Source organism: Rana temporaria, chromosome 11 (assembly GCF_905171775.1).
Source record: "Rana temporaria chromosome 11, aRanTem1.1, whole genome shotgun sequence".
Lineage (NCBI taxonomy): Eukaryota > Metazoa > Chordata > Amphibia > Anura > Ranidae > Rana > Rana temporaria.
The window spans coordinates 34,655,654-34,673,618 of record NC_053499.1 but is presented as its reverse complement, the minus strand read 5'-3'; positions in this window follow the sequence as shown (position 1 = coordinate 34,673,618).

The following is a 17,965-nucleotide window of genomic DNA, read 5'->3' as shown; positions in this document are numbered from 1 at the left end:
TGGTCTAACTGCACAGCTATTCACTGGGACGGTCAGTGTACTGCTGTTTCTTCAATCCTAGCTCTCTAACCCCCTTAGGCAGCAGAGGACCAGAGATTACGTAATCATTAATTAAATAGAAAGGTATTTATAATGTTGTTATATGTGTGTGTATATATATATATATATATATATATATATATATATATATATATATATATATAGACAAATGTTTCTATTTTAAACAAAATGGGTTGTTTTAGGAAGTAGGGGTTCACATCAACTTTAACTGAGAGGGATGCTGTTTATGATAAATGCAAGCAACTGTTTGTATTCTGAACTGTTTTACTGAAGTAATGGTTCTCATCTTAACTCTGTGTTGTTATAGTGCAACCACATGTTACCCTGATTGTGCCACAAATACATTTCTGTGAAGAGTCTCTCTCTCTATTCTAAAGCTACACCTTGATAACCTTGCATAGCTTTCAATACCATCTCCATGCTGATAGCACCCATCTATCTCTTTACTCCTCAGGTCACCCTTTCGGTATACTTGCACATCACTCATTTACTGCCATATGGGTATTAAACCACTTCATAAAACGAAATCTTTCAAGAACTAAGCTTATAATATTTCCTCCCCTCTCCAATGTCCCCTCCCAATACTTTTTTATCAAGATTAATAGTACTACTATCAAGTCCCTCTAAATTTATTACAGTGAAGGTAAAATTACACTTACATTAAGACAATGAAAACGAGCATCAATGGAAAATCCAGGAATGCCAGTTTGTGTTCCACCTGTGTTCCAAAAAGCAATAATGACGTACACTGGAAGATCCTGCCCTACACGTTTTGTCAGCAAATATCTGACGTCATCATGTCGACCTTGATGATGCCAGACATTTGCTGACGAAACACGTACGGCGGGATCTTCAGGTGCACGTCACGTCCACTTTTTGGAATGCAGGTAGAACGTATTTCCCATTGATGCTTGTTTTTATCGTCTTAATATTTGCTGGAATAAAATTTGTCTTTGAGCTTTATTAATTTTATTTGATCCAGCTGGTCAAAGGTGTGTAAGTTTGAGCTTTGGGGTGCACACCCTAATGCAATAGGCTGTGCACCCCAAAGCTCAAACTTACACACTACCAAGCATTCACTGTGTTCATTCAGAAAGTAAAGGGGCCTGTAAATTACATAATTTACCTGCTCCTTCCCCCACCCCGTGCGCACCTCTATGCAGCTGATATAGCTGTAAGACACGCAGCCCTTCTTTAATGATGACTTAATGTTGGTTTGTGCATAGGTGCCCTTTTTTTTAACATTCAGCAAATTAATTCACTAACTTATCTTTCACTCCAGCTACTGCAACTCCCTCCTTTTTGGCCTACCTCTACACAGGCTACCCCCTTTTAGTCGATCATGAATGCAGCTGCCTTACTCATCCACCTTGCCAACTACTTGGTGTCTACCAGCTCTCTTTGCCATTCCCTCCACTTCTGATCATTCAACAAATGAAATTTAAAATATTAACAAATTGAAAAACCATCCACAATTTCCCGAGACCTCCTTCTCTCTAGGTCCTTTTTTATCACCTCCTCCCATGCTCTCCTCCAGGACCTTTCCAGAGCCTCTCCCATCCTCTGGAACTCCGTACCTCAACCTGTTTGTCTTTCTTCTACTCTGTCCACCTTTAGGCAAACCCTGAAAACTCTTCTCTTCAGGCAAGCCTTTCTTGCCTCTAGCTAAGAAATAAATTTTACTTTCTGCAATTACTTATTCCCATACAATTAGAACACTAATCCAGACCCCGCATTTAAAGAGTAAGTCCCCCTTCCCCTCTAAGTGAGCTATTATTTTAACAAACTTTGTTGCATATTCCAACCCTTTGTTATTCTGAAGAAATAGCTAAGTGATTGTGAGGGATTTTATAATTATCAATTAGCTGGTGCACCTGCAGGGTTCTAATGAGGAAGGTGGCAGGGCATGTATCCCTTTAGATGTGGTTTGTCTTTGGGAGTATCTCACCAAAAAATAAATATTCGTTGCAGGTAATGCTCAAAATCTTGACTTGTATCTTAGTGCTGACATGCATTGCATTTTACAGAAAATTACAGAGCGCAGAACAAAAAGGAAAGATCGTTTTTTTAATTTAATTATGTCTTTTCTCACAATTGTATATACTATACAAATGTTTTTTATTTGTTATTTTTTTCCCATGGAAATGGAGTTACCCTTTAAGGATTGGTAAGCTGCAATATAGTACATTTTTGTTTGTATTTAATACTGCTTTAATTGCTGGATTAAAATATTTAAAAAATCCGCGCTTAGGATAGAACGGAGCTGCTGCCTCCCCAAGAGCTCTCAAAAGAGAAAGCAATAATAGGTATAAAAGAAGATATAGGGGATGATGGCGCTGCAAAATGGGCTAGATCACCAGCTGGTAATCTAAATTCCTGTGTGTAAACAGGTGTAGGGTAGTCTGGAATGAAAGGTGGGTCCAATGGAATGAATCCCCCTCTGGTCTCCTTATTAATGCCCCCAGTGGGCTAAGTGGAACCTGCAGACTGCCCGTTTATAATGCCAGTGAGGTTGTGCCACATGGATGGCAGTTGAAAGGAGAGATGTATATTGCTGTGGGTAGACGTGTCACATGTGTGAGATCCAATTTCCTATTGAGTGTACATATCACTATTCCAATGTATAAACACACAAAAAAAACTGTATAAAAAAACTTAAAAATAAGGGTACTGTGCAGGCGAACAGATATGTGCACTGTGAGTGTCAGCAAAATAGTCAGTAGACCTGTATCAATATACTCTAGTGCAAGTAAGTGCAAATATGGGGTTAATAAGATCCCAAAAACGTAACCCAAAAAACAGAAAAAAACAATTAATTTCCTCCTAGTGTAATCCACAATGCTGGACTACCCCAGCAGGCCAAAGAATGGAGTATTGTAACTATAATCCTACTTAGAAGGACATAATCCTGTGCAAAGGACAATATGTAAAGTGCAAAAAAATGTGGTTGTTGCCAAACTTCCAAAAAATAAGATATAAAATAACAAAAAACTGTCAATAAAATACAAGCTTGTACCACAAGTCCAGAAAATAGTTCTCTGGAGACAACCTTATAGCTGTGACATTTGTTTCAAAAACCGTTGTGTCAAATCCAATTAGGTAAAGTGATTCCAATGTGATTCAAAAAGATAAGTGACTTTTAAGTGCCGATCTGCTGTATTACATTAATCGTGACTGCTGTGCTCCCCCTCATAGATCCCCACTCACCAGAAGTCGTCACCCCCCAGGGGGCAAAAAGCGGATGGTGGTGGTACCTTTCCGGTGGTTGTTACACGATCCCGTCTATAGGGTCCCCAGCGGTCTCCTTAGGTCCCGGGGTGTAGGAATTCCAGAGGTCTGTATCCGGTGCCAATGATGGTGTCACTCAGAGGGGTAGGAAAAAGGAAAAAATCCACATAGTGTAGTAGTTTTAAGTTTTGAAAAAAACTTATTTTATTGTAAAAAAATCAGTCCTCTACTGTAGGTCCCTGCAATGGGTATCCTACACGGGACTATGCAAAGCAGTTAAAACCAAAATGAAAAGGGGAAATAAAAACAAAAACGAACAAGAAAAATGTAATGCCCGCACGTTTGGCTGCCAATGTCTCGCTTGGCTGGAGGTTCAAAAATGCCGCCGTCGCCGTATAATTTCCTCCGTCGGCGTGTAGCTGAAGGCTGGCAATGAACAGCTGTGCGAGTTGGCCCGTTGCCCAGAAAGCCGTGCAGGCGTACGTACAGACTTGCTAATAGTCACCTGACACGTTTCGTCATGTGACTTTTTCAAAGGTGATGCATCACCTTTGAAAAAGTCACATGACGAAACGCGTCAGGTGATGCGACGGCGGCATTTTTGAACCTCCAGCCAAGCGAGACATTGGCAGCCAAACGTGCGGGCATTTTTTATACAGTTTTTTTGTGTGTTTATACATTGGAATAGTGATATGTACACTCCATAGGAAATTGGATCTCACACATGTGACACGTCTACCCACAGCAATATACATCTCTCCTTTCAACTGCCATCCATGTGGCACAACCTCACTGGCATTATAAACGGGCAGTCTGCAGGTTCCGCTTAGCCCACTGGGGGCATTAATAAGGAGACCAGAGGGGGATTCATTCCATTGGACCCACCTTTCATTCCAGACTACCCTACACCTGTTTACACACAGGAATTTAGATTACCAGCTGGTGATCTAGCCCATTTTGCAGCGCCATCATCCCCTATATCTTCTTTTATACCTATTAATTGCTGGATTATTTTAACGAAAGCTGCAGATTAAAAAAAAACTAAAAATGTTTAAATTGCATTTACTTGATAAAGATTCTATTAGTGTCTAATGATATGTTTTAGCTTTACATTAAAGCTGGGAGAAGTTGGGGGGGGTGGTCTTTTTTTGGCTGCCATGATCTATTGCAAATCATCTTCCTTGATTTTCTATGAAATTAGCTAGATAGTGTTTTATACTGTATATTTCTGTTGCCAGAATAATCACAATTAAAAGTCCTATAGCAGAAAGCACAGATTATTGGGAAAGTGTCAAACTAAAATCAGCATCTTATTTATTTTTTCTTGCACATTGTCTCCATTAGATATTGTCAGCGCTAGGATTTTATTAAGGCCTCTTGATCAAAAATACACTTGACAGAACATATCAACAATGAAAGAAATAAGATAGTGTCTATTCTAGACATGATGAAGCTATTGTGCACTAAGTGTGGTACTGACAACCAATACCTGTAATTTGATGAGTGTGTAATGTAATCTATGTGGTTCAAACTGATTAAAAAAACGACACTTCAACAAGTAAAAGGGACAGTTTTTGCATTAAATAGTGGCCTTGACTGAACCCTCCACTTTCTTGCAATATGCCAGTCAAATTAAAGATTTCTTAAGGTTGAAAGAAGAAACTTTCATTCATCTTGCACTACCACTATTCAATATCTATTTAGGGAGTTCGTATTTTTCTGTCTTTGAGGTATCTCAAGAATTAAGGTAGAAATGAAAAAAAAAATGATCCAAACAAAATTAGACCCCCCTATTTATTAGCAAAGAAAACGTCATCCTCCCCCTGGATCTAAAAGCTTGAAGAAGCTTCTGGGTGTTAGTGGGAGGAGGCATTAGGTCTTGATCTGCATACTTGAGGGAATCAGGCCAATCCCCAAGCAGATGGCCCCGCAAGGTGGCTGGGTCTACCCTTAAATATGGTGAAGACTGGCCAGCAGAGAAGTTGGATGTGAGATGGAGTGCTGAGGTTGCTGTTGTGTGGCCAGGGAGGAGAGCCTGGGCCTGGGGCTTTGCCTCCAGGCAGGAGCTGAGGAAAGGAAGGAGAGAATGCTTAAGAGAGGTGTCCCTATTACCTTTGGACACCTGGGCTGGCATGGGAAGATCTGATCAATTGGAGGCCTGAACAGGAATCTTGCCCAGTACAGTGAGGAGCAAAGGACAGTGTGAGTACCTCATCACACCCAGGGGCATACACAGGGAAAGACTGCCAGATGTAGCATACTTTCCAAGGACAGCATTGTGCTAAATCCTGATCCCTTGTCCTGGGGAATACATCAGAGCAGCCATAGTAGCTGGTAGTCAAGCAGCCAGGTGGACTGCTAATCAAGCAGCCAGGGGGGCTGGTACTCAAGCAGCCAGGTAATCTGGTAGTATCTGCAAGCGTTGGAACTGGGTGAAGTTCTACAGAGGAAACAAGATACTTCTGCATACAGTTTGCAGCTTTGTGCTAATTATTTAAAGGGCACCGAGGGCTCCTGGTTCATAAAGGATCTTGTCACTGATCCATAATGACTCCAGTTTATTCTGGAGTCCAGGATCTACATATTATTATTTATATAGAGCAGTGTTTCTCAGCTCCAGTCCTCAAGGAACTCTAATACCCAATACACACGATCAGACTTTCCAATGGAAAAAGTCAGACAGACTTTTTCCATCGGAAATTCCGACCGTGTGTATGCCCCACCGGAGTAATTCCAGAGTAATTCCATCTGAAGTTCCGAAGTTCGCCGTAAGTAGTCATTTGCATATTCTACGCCGACCGCAATGGAATCACCACCTAGCGGCTGGCTTAGAATTGCATCCTAAGATCCAACGGTGTAAGTCAATTACACCTGTCGGATCTTAGGGCTATCTATGCGTAACTGATTCTATGAATTAGCCGCATAGTTAGGACGGGCGGATCACAGAGATACGACGGCGTATCTCTTTTGTGAATCTGGCCCTTTGTTCTCATCTGTTGTTCTTTAAAGGCATTGTAAGGGTTCGTCTTTTATTTTCTAAATAGGTTCCTTTAAGCTAGTGCATTGTTGGCTCACTTACCTTTTCCTTCGATTTCCCTTCTAAATGTGTTTTTCTTTGTTTAAATTTCTCACTTCCTGTTTCTCCTCAGTAAGCTTTTCACCATCATCCGAGCGGTGGAAAGTCATTTAGAATAGCTTACTGAACACCTTACTAAGGAGGAACAGGAAGTGAGAAATTCAGACAAATAAAACAAAGAAAAAAAAAAACATTTAGAAGGAAAATGGAAGAAAAAGGTTGGTGAACCAACAATGCACTAGCTTAAAGTAACCTATTTAGAAAATAAAAAACGTACCTTTACAACCCCTTTAAGTCAAGTTGGGTATCTTATCATTTCTATACCCTATTCAGGTTGTTTCCTCCAATAAAACAACATAAACAAGCATGGACTGACTTGATGTACCTGGATGCAACTTGGAAGTGCGTGTTGCCTGTCTGTGCAGGAATAGGGGGAACCAGTAACCAACTGCTCCTTCAGGGTTTAGTTACCATATATTGCAATACAAGTATAAGCTGGCCAACTGCATCAAAGTGCAGTTCCTCTGGCAAGTTCCTACTAAGCCTTTCTAAACCTTTTTTTCCTTAAAGGAACCCTTAGATATAATTTTAGGTTTCTTAGGGAACCCCTGCTAACACCAACTCCTTAGGGGGGTCTTTGGAAAAAATGCCCATTGTATTGGTGGTCAGTGAAAAGAATGTGCCCCTTACAGTGATCAGAATTCCAACTTACAGATAGTTAAAAAGATCCTTGATTGCGAGCTGCAAACTATGCCAAGTGGCTATGACCCTGGAACTTTGCAGGCCTTCAATGGGAGGTCAACCAGCCACAGCTTAAGGAACGCCTAGCAAGCTCTATAGGAACCCTCGGGTTCCACTGAATCCTGGCTAAGAATGACTGCACTATAAGATCTACACCAGCACTCAAAGAACAAGGTCCTGGTTGACCCCTCTAAGCCCCAAGCGTGGCTTCATAGAAAAAGGGTTCTGCATAGAGACTGCAATATTCTTGAGAATGTTTATTAGGGTTGAAAGGACCTTCGCTTTCTGCCAAACTTCAAATGTAAGAATATATTGCCAACATACTGTAAAATTCTCCAATCTGCTTCATGGTTGAGTAAGTGCTACACCAGGAAACTCTTATGTCTCCTTCTCTTTCTTTTTCTCTGGCATTTAAAACAAGAGGAAAACCCATATATTTGACTCATTTGTTCCTAGCACCATGCTAGCATCCTTGTTAGGGTACCGTTAATAGATCCAAAACCCTTAGTGATTATGCTAACGATCAGTAAGGATAACTGGATTGTGTGTTCTAAATTGTGAACAAATGGTTATTATCCTGGAATATCCTTGATAAAAAACACATTTTCAAAATGACACATTTGACAGCAGGAGTCACTCACCACTGGAATGTGGACATGAGACAGTTCAAAGTGAAGATTCTATACTGGGGGCTATGTGACGTCACTCCTCAGAGCATACGACCTTGTGCTGCTAATTGTATTATTATGATGAGGACATTCCCCTTACTGTTTTGTTCACTAAATGCTTCTTTTTTTTTTTTTTTCAATCTTTTTCTGTAAAAGCCAGAACATTGTTTGCTACAGTTGCGGACTGACGTCACTAACGTGTTTTGTGTTGCTTAATGGAATTCTATAGTTTTAACCTTGGTGATTTCATTCACAATATAAAAAAGTGAACTGAACACGCGGTAAGGCAGTTCTGCAGCTGTTAATGTGATGCCATTGAGCAAAATGTTTCACAAAGGCAGTCTTTTACTTTCTCTATCAATGTCTCAGTGCTGAATAGCACATTAAAGAACTCAGGATAGAAAAAAAAAAATTTGGAAATTGTAGCTAGTGTCATGGACGTTTCATGTGACAGTAATCAGAATGTGGCATGTGAGAGGAGGCTGGAAAAGGATCCAAACCAACACCATTAATATCTGCTATCACTGTTGGAAAAATGGGAAAAGCACCTACCTTTGTTGACTTGATGGCAAGTTCCAGGGCTGTCATCCTTATCCTTTGCATTATTACTGACCCGTTTTTCAAAAATTTTATTGTAAGAGAGCGGATCCACCCTTCCATTTATTTAAATCTCTACCCCTAAAGTCCTGTACACACGCTCGGTTTTCACAGCTGTAAAAAGTCTGCCATGAAAACCGAGGGGAAAGCCGAGATCCCGGCAGGAAAACTGCCATGGAGCTTTGACCGGGAATCCCGGCCGTGTGTATTCTCCATGGGCACTGCCTCGCAGTGTTTCCCATAGAGTATTAGTAAATCTGGCGGCAAGAAAGCTGCCGGGAATCCCGACGGGAAAATAGAGAGCAGGTTCTCTATTTTCACGTCGGGATTCCCGTCTGTTTTCCTGACGGGAAAACTGCTAGGAAGCATACACACATCCGTTTTTTCCGGCCAAAAGCTCTCTTGGCAGTTTTCCTAACAGGAAAGCCGGTCGTGTGTACGGGGCTTAAGTTATCTCTAAACTCACATAGACCTATTACAATGCAATGCCCACAATTTTACAACTTATTTAAAGCCAAGCTTCGGTCAAACGATTTTACTCCCATGCAGTGGGGCTGTGCCCCCACTGGATGGCTAACTGCTCGTTTTGTCTAGGGGTGAACACAAAGCCTATGCTCACCCAATCCTTCAATCCTCTGTAAAATGACACTCCCCATGTCCAGCCTTGGACTGTTCCTGACATCTTAAAGTCCAGATCCAGTCTACGGACGTGATGATATCAGGAACATTCCACTGCCCAAGGCCACTGGACCGCAAGGGGGAAGGCCCGGCAGGGACTAGTCTTGTGCTGGGAGGATCAGAGGATTAGGTGAGTATATCTTGGCTCTCCAATCCTCTAGACAAAAACAAGCTGCATGGGGAAAAAAATTGCCCAGAGTTCAGCTTTAAGGTGGTGCTACAAGTGCTGCTTAGCTTTTCTGCGCTACTCACCCTTTTCTTGCTCCAGCACTGCACCCTCCTCTTCAGCTCAACATCATCTACTTTTTTATTAAATGATGTCCAGTGATCAACCCATTATTGTGTGCTTAGACTGTCATGGACACTTTAGGAGGGCTCATAATACTGCAGCACTGAAAGGCGCTCATAGTAAGAATACTGCCAGGCAAAAAGAGGAAGGCCAAATGATGACTACACAGCTAAAACTGTGGTATGTATGAAGGAAATTAAAAAATAGATGTTTAAAATGGGCGGTTCAGAGAGTGGGGTGAAAATCTTTGGGGAAGGGGGCTTGAAATTGCATTAAAGGCCATCTCTGGGCAAAACTCCAAGCCTAAATTTCGTTTTTTTTAAAAAGCACAAGGGACAGTACTTATAATCAATGGGAAGTAATCTTCCAGCCTCTGTCCTCCCATACTCCCACAGTGATAATCTTCTAGTACTACGGAGTTAATAATTCCACTGGACCTGTGAAAGACACTTGTCATGAGTGCCAACTATGCCTGCCCTTTCTGCCTCCCCTCCTGCATTCACAGAAGCTTTACAATAACTTCCATAAATGAAAAAACGATTTAAGAATGGAGAACAAGCAGATGAATGAAATATCTGCTTCCATTTATTCATAAAGCACTTTTTATTGCTGGAATCTATTGTACAGCTTCTATGAATGGAGGGAGGGGTGGAAAGTAAGGGCATAGTCACACTCTTTAGCTGTATTAACACAAGCAGCACCAAAAGTTTAGGAAGGGGGCAGGGCTGGACTGGGACAAAAATTTGGCCCTGGACTTCATCCAGACTGGCCCACTTTGACAGGTCTCTCCCATGGCGGCCGGACAACTCCTGCCCCCCCACTGGCCACCCAAGCCCCCTCTCCCCCTTCACTAGCCACTAGCCGTTCTACTTTATTAGAGTAGAGCGGCTGGTGATGGTACTCTTATAGGCAGTACCAGTGGGGAAGCTAGACATTATTTGACCCGGGGCAAAAAATCCGTTCGGTGCCCCCCCCCCCATGGGACAAGATTAGGCAGAAGTGAGAAACTCCCAGGCCATAGCTGTTGAGTCAACTGTCTGTCCCCTCCCCCGTGCTCCTCTGTCATCCCCCCTCTTATTTGTCCCCCCCCAGGTGAGCACTGCAGGGAGGGAGAGGAGGTGAGTGCTGCGGGAAGGGAGAGACAGAGGAGCGGAGGGGGGCAGCGGTCCGCTGTCACTGATGCCGGCCCACTGAGCCATCGGCCCACCGGGAAACTCCCTGTAGTCCCAATGGCCAGACCATCCCTGGAGGGGGGATCAGAAGACAGAAGATTTCAACTAATGCTGGCCATACACTCCACGAAAAATCGTCCGAATGAACTTTCGAAAAACGAACGTTCTGTCTTGAGCGCAAACAATGGTGCCATCATGTAATGACCGATAAATCATTCAGTGGACATAAATAATACATATACATATACCTAGCTCAAAAACGTCCCAACGATTATCGATTTTGTGCCCATTAACTGTTCGAAAAACGAAAGAACTGTCTGAACGACCGAATAAGACAGCAGCCACTAGCACAAGGGACAATTTCCCGATGCTGTTCCTGTATTTGAGAGACCAGCACTGTGCCCACGAATAATAGACTTTAATTTTAATAATTTGGGACAAGTAGGTAGGCCAGGAGTTCCATATTCTTATTGCTGAATACTTTCAACTCAGTAGTTTACGAAACAACAATAGGGTTGATTACTAAAACTGGAGTGCACAATCTGGTGCAGCTGTGTATGGTAGCCAATCATCTTCTAACTTAAGCTTGTTCAATTAAGCTTTGACAAACCTCATTGGTTTCAATGCAGAGCGGCACCAGATTTTGCACGCTCTAGTTTTAGTAAATTAACCCCAATGTGTTCAACGAAAAACACACCCCTCTACTTTACAAAAGGTAGAAAAAAAACAGCTTGTACTGTAGAAGGGATCATTCCCCTACAACATGCTCTCAAGGTAAATGTCCTCCAAGTTGTCCACACTGTACAGTGCAGGTCTCTTTCTTTGATTTTCTCCCTATTATTTAGATAAAAGGGCCTCCCTTTCCTCTCCAGGGACATCTTTCCACCATTAAAACCTAAGCTTTTCACATGAGGAGAACCCAGTTAGTATTTTTTTTTTTGCCTAGCTCCTAAACCTATATAAGCTTTGGCAACCAAGGCGAAAATTTTCTTTCCAGTCCCTCTCTTGCTCTCATGGAAACCACTTTCAGACTAATGCTGCGTACACACAATCAGAATTTCCGACAACAAAACCGTGGATTTTTTTCGACGGAATGTTGGCTCAAACTTGTGTTGCATACACACGGTCACACAAATGTTGTCTGAAATTCAAAACATCAAGAACGCGATGACGTACAACACTACGACGAGCCGAGAAAAATGAAGTTCAATGATTCCGAGAATGCAACGAATTGATTCCGAGCATGCATAGGATTTTTGTGCATCGGAATTGCATACAGATGATCGGAATTTCCAACAAGAACTTTTGAAAAATTGAGAACCAGCTCTCAAACATTTGTTGTCGGAAATTCCGACAGCAAATGTCTGATGGAGCCTACACACAGTCGGAATATTCGACCAAAAGCTCACATCGAACATTTGTTGTCGGAAATTCCGATCATGTGTACACGGCATTACTCCATCATTTCACGTTGATACAGGACACCCACAGGCCAGTTGTTTGATCACCATCCTTGTATGAACTTTACCCACGGCTGGATAAAATGAAAGTGCGTTTTACACACTTGGTCATGGCTGCTTTAAAATGAAAATGCAACATTTCAATTAATTTGTTGGAAAGACACGTCTATGGTAACTAAAAGCAGTGTGGATTTTTCAACGAGACCTTTTCAATAATTATTTTTTAAAGTTCAGTGGCAGAGTTTTATTTATTTAAATGCTTTTGTCAATAAATAAATATATGTCCACATAGTTGAACTAGACGAGATGTTGAGGTTAACCAAAGGTTGTATAGTTCACCTTTGTCAGCTGGGACGTCTTGTAGTCTGGGGTCGGTTCACCGAGGTATTAAATCACATGTGTATAATTGAGCGATAAATCATTTTACATTGCTGGCTGTACACATAATGAAGTGACTAAGAATCTTATTTTTTTTTTATGATGGTATATGAGACTGCAGAATACCCTCTAATCCCTGGGTTTTAACGGTCTTTTTAAATGGTTCATAGCCTATAAAATAATTTTTCCAATAATAACGTAGCCCACGGGGGAGTTTGTCATAGGTACATTTTCTGAGGCTATGATATCATACTGCGTGTGGGGGGGGGGGGATTCTCGGCTGGTTGTCGGGCATCACAATATGTCATAATCAGGCCTCATGATGTTTAGCAGAGGTAGTAATTACATGTAAAATATTATAGCAATGCAGAGTTGTATAGGCCTCTCTCCTGTACTGAAATTGCTTACTCCAATTTCACCACACACTGTGAGATTCTCACAGTGTGAATTAGAAGCTTCAGCAAGTTCGATAGAGCATGCCTTATTTCCTGACTTAAGGATGTCCAGTATCATCTAGCTCTTTTTCTTTACTGCCAGTCTGACCATGCCCCCAACTTTTATTCATTAGATTTTAGTTTTTTCAACCATGAAAGATCAGCATTAGGGATGGGCGAGCAGTTCGGCCTGAGCATGAGTTCGGGCCAAACATTGGCTGTTCGCCCATTCCACGAACACCCAAATTATCAGGGCTTTCAACTTTTTAATCAGCCCACTAAATGACCACAATGCAATGTGCCACCGAACCCTGATTGACTGAAGCAATGAAAGCTTTGCCTAATTAGGGCACAGAGCACTGTGAGAGCCATGATTGGATGCTGTCATGATGACTCTATCCAATCATGGCTCATTGCTCTTGGTCCCACACTATAAAAGTATTCTTTCAATATCGGCCATTTGTAGTGTGATATCGGTGTGGAGAGACATAGAACAGGGCTCTGTTCAGTGCTACTAGACAGTTAGTGTGCTATAATGATTCTTTTGTCAGTATAGAATATAATTTTTGTGTGAATCTAGTAACAGTTCCGTCAGTGTGAGTGTAGTGACCACCATTAATTTTTACTTTAGTGTCACTTTAGTGTGAATCAAGTGTAGTTCAGTCATTGTGAGCGTAGTGAGCATTTAACACAGTATATTTCAGTGCCACCATTAATTTTTACTTTAGTGTCACTTTAGTGTGAATCTAGTGTAGTTCAGTCATTGTGAGCGTAGTGAGCATTTAACACAGTATATTTCAGTGCGTTACTGCAAGTTTAATGCTGTATATTTCAGTGTGTTATGTGCCATTTAACGCAGTATATTTCCATGCGTTACTGCAAGTTTAATGCAGTATATTTCAGTGTGTTATGTGCCGTTTAAGGCAGTATATTTCTGTGCGTTACTGCAAGTTTAACACTGTATATTTCAGTGTGTTACATGTCATTTAATGCAGCATATTTCTGTGCATTAGTGTATGTTTAACGCAGTATATTTCAGTGCGTTACTGCAAGTTTAATCCGGTATATTTCAGCTCGTTACGTGACACTTAACGCAGTATGTTTCTGTGTGTTAGTGCACATTTAACACAATATATTTCAGTGTGTTACTGCATGTTTGATGCAGTATAGTGAAGTTTTACTGCAGTATATTATAGTGTATCAGTGGAGTGTGTCTGTGTAGTGAGTACTCAAGTTAAAGTGCACTAAAAAACACTTTCCATTGATCAAAGTGCATTCACGTACACATTTCCTCATCTTTATTACATTTTGTTAATAAGCACCAGCCCCATCATGTCTGGGAGGACAACAAGGAGAGGCAGGCATTCCCATGCCACTGTGAGGGGGCCAGCAGAGTACGTATCCACAGGCAAAGGTGGACGTGGTCAGTCCTCAGGCAGAGCATCATTTCCTCTGTTTACTGATGTTGCCCATGCTATCCAGCCACAGCATGCAGAGAAGGTGGTGGACTGGCTTACTAAACCATCCTCATCCTCCACTCAAGCAGAGACTAGTGCAGAGACTAGTGCACAGTCTACTGCAGCTGCCTCCTTGTCCACAGATATTCCTGCTATAACTCCAGCATCAGGCATGGAGGAGTCAGATGAGTTATTTCAACACACCATCAGCCACTTGCTCCTTGACGATGCACAGCCATTACTTGATTCAGATGTTGGTTCTGAGGTTGATGAAGGCAGGAACATGAGCCTAAAGAGAGGGGAGAACACTGGTACACAAATTGGCAGTAATGTTCTCCCAGCCGCAGCGTATTGCCAAGTTGTTTCCGGTAATGAGGATGGAGGAGATAATGACGATGAGGTCACTGACGGGACTTGGGTACCGGATAGAGCAGAGGAGAAATGCGAGAGTGATGCACAACCCCAACAAGGCAGCCATCATGGAAGAGTAGAGAGCAGCCACCCTATTCCAACATATTGTGACGTTGTTGTCTCTCGGCCCACTTCTTACAGCTCAGCTGTCTGGACCTTATTTAGCACACTGTTGTAATTTGCAAACTTTGTCTCAAGAAAATCAAGCGTGGCAAAAACACTAGCTATTTGGGTACTGCATGCTTGACAAGGCATTTAACCTCACAGTTCAGGTTGGCAATGAATGGGGAGGTTAAATGCCTTGTCATTTAACCTCAGCCCGTTGGCAATAGCACCTGAAAGCCACACAAAAGGGGTGCAATTCTGTTCCTCCTCCTTACCTCAGTTTGCCCCGGCTATGCCTCATGACCTCTCAGCAGCCTCCACTGATAGTGATGATGGTATAGCACAGGGTGTCCAGGTCCTTTCAGCACATCTGCCAGTAGCATACCACCAGCTGTATACTATAGCAAATTTCTCTGCCCCATCTGCTGCAGCGAAGAAAAAAAAAAGTCACTGCCACCCACATGCCCAGCGTCTAAATGCAAGCTTGTCAAAGCTGCTGGCTCTACAACCTCTGCCTATCCGTCTAGTGGACTCTGCCTCTTCTGTGAATTTGCAGAATGTGCTGCACCACAATGGCATGTTCCCAGTCGCTATTTATTTTCACGTAAAGGCCATTCCAGCTCCACCTAGTCCAGCAAGCATGGCCACGGACCATATATTTCTTTCACAGCACAGGGTAAATCTGCTTGCAACTCGGAAGAATGCAGGACAAGGCTCAGTGCTGCAGCTTGTTGTGCCAGTTAGTGGTGATGATGCAAGATTTGTCAGCTCTATCCCCTCCTCCTCCTCTGCTGAATTGTCCTATGAACCACAAGTACCCCCTAAGCATCCAAAGGGCTATTCAGTGAGTCAGGCTAAAAGATGCCATACAGTGCTTCAGCTGGTGTGTCTAGGGGACAGGAATCACAACGGAGCCAAGATTCTTGCAGTTTTGCAGGGGCAGGCTCAGAGGTGGTTCATGCCAGCTGGAGCCAGGAATAGTGGAGTACGATAATGGCAAAACCTTCTGTCTGCCCTGGCAAATGTCCTAAATTTGGTGGTGCAGCATTTTCTAAATAGGCACCCAGAGTTAAAAGATCTGCTAAATTCTGCAGGATTTTCAACTTCCTATAAATCGCCTGATTTGTGACATTCCCACCAGGTGAAACATGACCTTGGCAATGCTGCAGTGGCTGCACATGCAGCAGAGGGCCATCAACAAGTACCTGTGTGAGTATGGCACAATGACAGGCTCAGGCCGGCTCTGCTTTTTTTTCCCCCACGCCAATGGCTGCTCATAAAGGATGCATGCACTGTACTGTCACCATTTAAGGAGGCCTTAAATCAGAGGGCCCTGCTCGTTAGAGCTTACAATATAGGAGTTTACCTTTAGGCACCTGATGTGGGGCTAACATTGCTCTAAGCATTGCTTAAAATAAATGGAATAAATCTGAAATGTCTGTCACATCCACTTTTTGAGTCCAGGTCCACCATAAAGGATACCTAAAGCCAAGAACAAAAACATTTATATATTGCAGCATATCAGTCCTTGGGGTAGCTGCGTTAATGTTTATTTTTCAGGAAAATTTTCATAAAAAACAGAAACATACCTTTTGATTTTAATAACAATGCGGTGTCCTTGTCACTTCATGGTTGTTGAACTGATATACAATGTTATCTTCCTTCAGTAAACTACTAGTCCTATCTTATGTAATGGTGATGAACACATGATTGAAGCCCAATCTAAGTGACAACCAAAGCCCATTTAATAGATACAGTAAAGTAATGAGCAGGGACACCATCATTAAAAAAACAATTTAATGACTAGAAAGCTGCAATAAATTAAATTTTGGGTTTTGAGTTTAATTACACTTTAAGCTTAGAGAGGGGCACTTTCAAAGAAATCTTACCCTAGAACAGAGGTCTCCTAACTTTCTAAACAGAGGACTGGATTACGGTCTTTCAGACTTTGGGGGCTTTGGGGGGGGGGGAAGGCTGGACTTCGGCCAGTGAGTAGAAAATGCCCCATCAGTGAGACAACAAAAATTAAATAGCGCCTGTGGTCATTAGGAGGGAGAATAGTGCCCTCTCATTGGTATCACAGTGGGAAGAAAAATGCCTGAGCATTGGTGTCAATGGGAGGAATAATGCCCAATCTTTAGAATGAGTGGGAGGAATTATGCTCCATCGTTAGCGTCAATGGAAGGAAGAATTCCCTATCAGTGTTAGGAGGAATTATGTCTCAGGCTTGGTATCAGTGGAGGGAATACTGCCCCATTATTGGTGGCAGTAGGGCACATTTTGTCTCACTCTTGGTATCAGTGGAAGGAATGGTACCCCATTATTGGTGGCAGTAGGGGGAATTTCTGTCTCACTCTTGGTATAAGTGGAAGGATTTGTGCCTCAATGTTAATGTACCGTATTTTCCGGCATATAAGACAAACTTTTGGCCTTAAAAACTTGCCTCAAAACCTTGGGGTCGTCTTATACGCCGGTACCAAACCTCGGGCATCCATTATATGAAATCCGCGCCTCCTCCTTGTGGTGTTCCGTGATAGGCGGAACACTTGGATTCCCAGCAGAGCCTCTGTTCGGTGTTCCGCCTATCATGGATGTCTTCTTATCCTTGGCTTCGGACAAGAGGACTTCCGTGATAGGCGGAACACAGGCACCTATCACGGAACAGCATGGGGAGGAGGCACGGCTTTTGAATAATGGACACCCGCAGTACAGGACTAAAGGTATGGCACAGTGAGGCATTTTGATGGCACAGTGAGGCATGGGGTGGCACAGTGAGGCATGTTGATGGCACAGTGAGGCATGTTGATGGCACAGTGAGGCATGTAATGGGCACAGTGAGATTTGAAAAAGCTGAATAAAGCATGTTCCTGTCAGCGGTTGTTCTGGCTACCCCTCAGTTTCCAGACAGACTAGTAGGAAGGGGGTCGTCTTATACGGCGAGTATATCCCAAATAGAGAAATAGAGTTACCGCTCCAGGTAGATGTGTAAAAACACTCTGTGTCCTCTTAGAAAAGCCCAGGTGCCGGCAATGCACAAGGCAAAATTAGAAAGAATGTATGGACAGCCGCATTCCAGAAAAACCTTTTGGTTGCCTTTATTGGTAAAAAAAAAAGACCAGTAAACACCACAAATCACAGCAAAATGGGGGATGCAGCTGATGCGTTTCACACTATCGATTACCAAAATTTTAGCTGGAAAATTAGGGGGTCG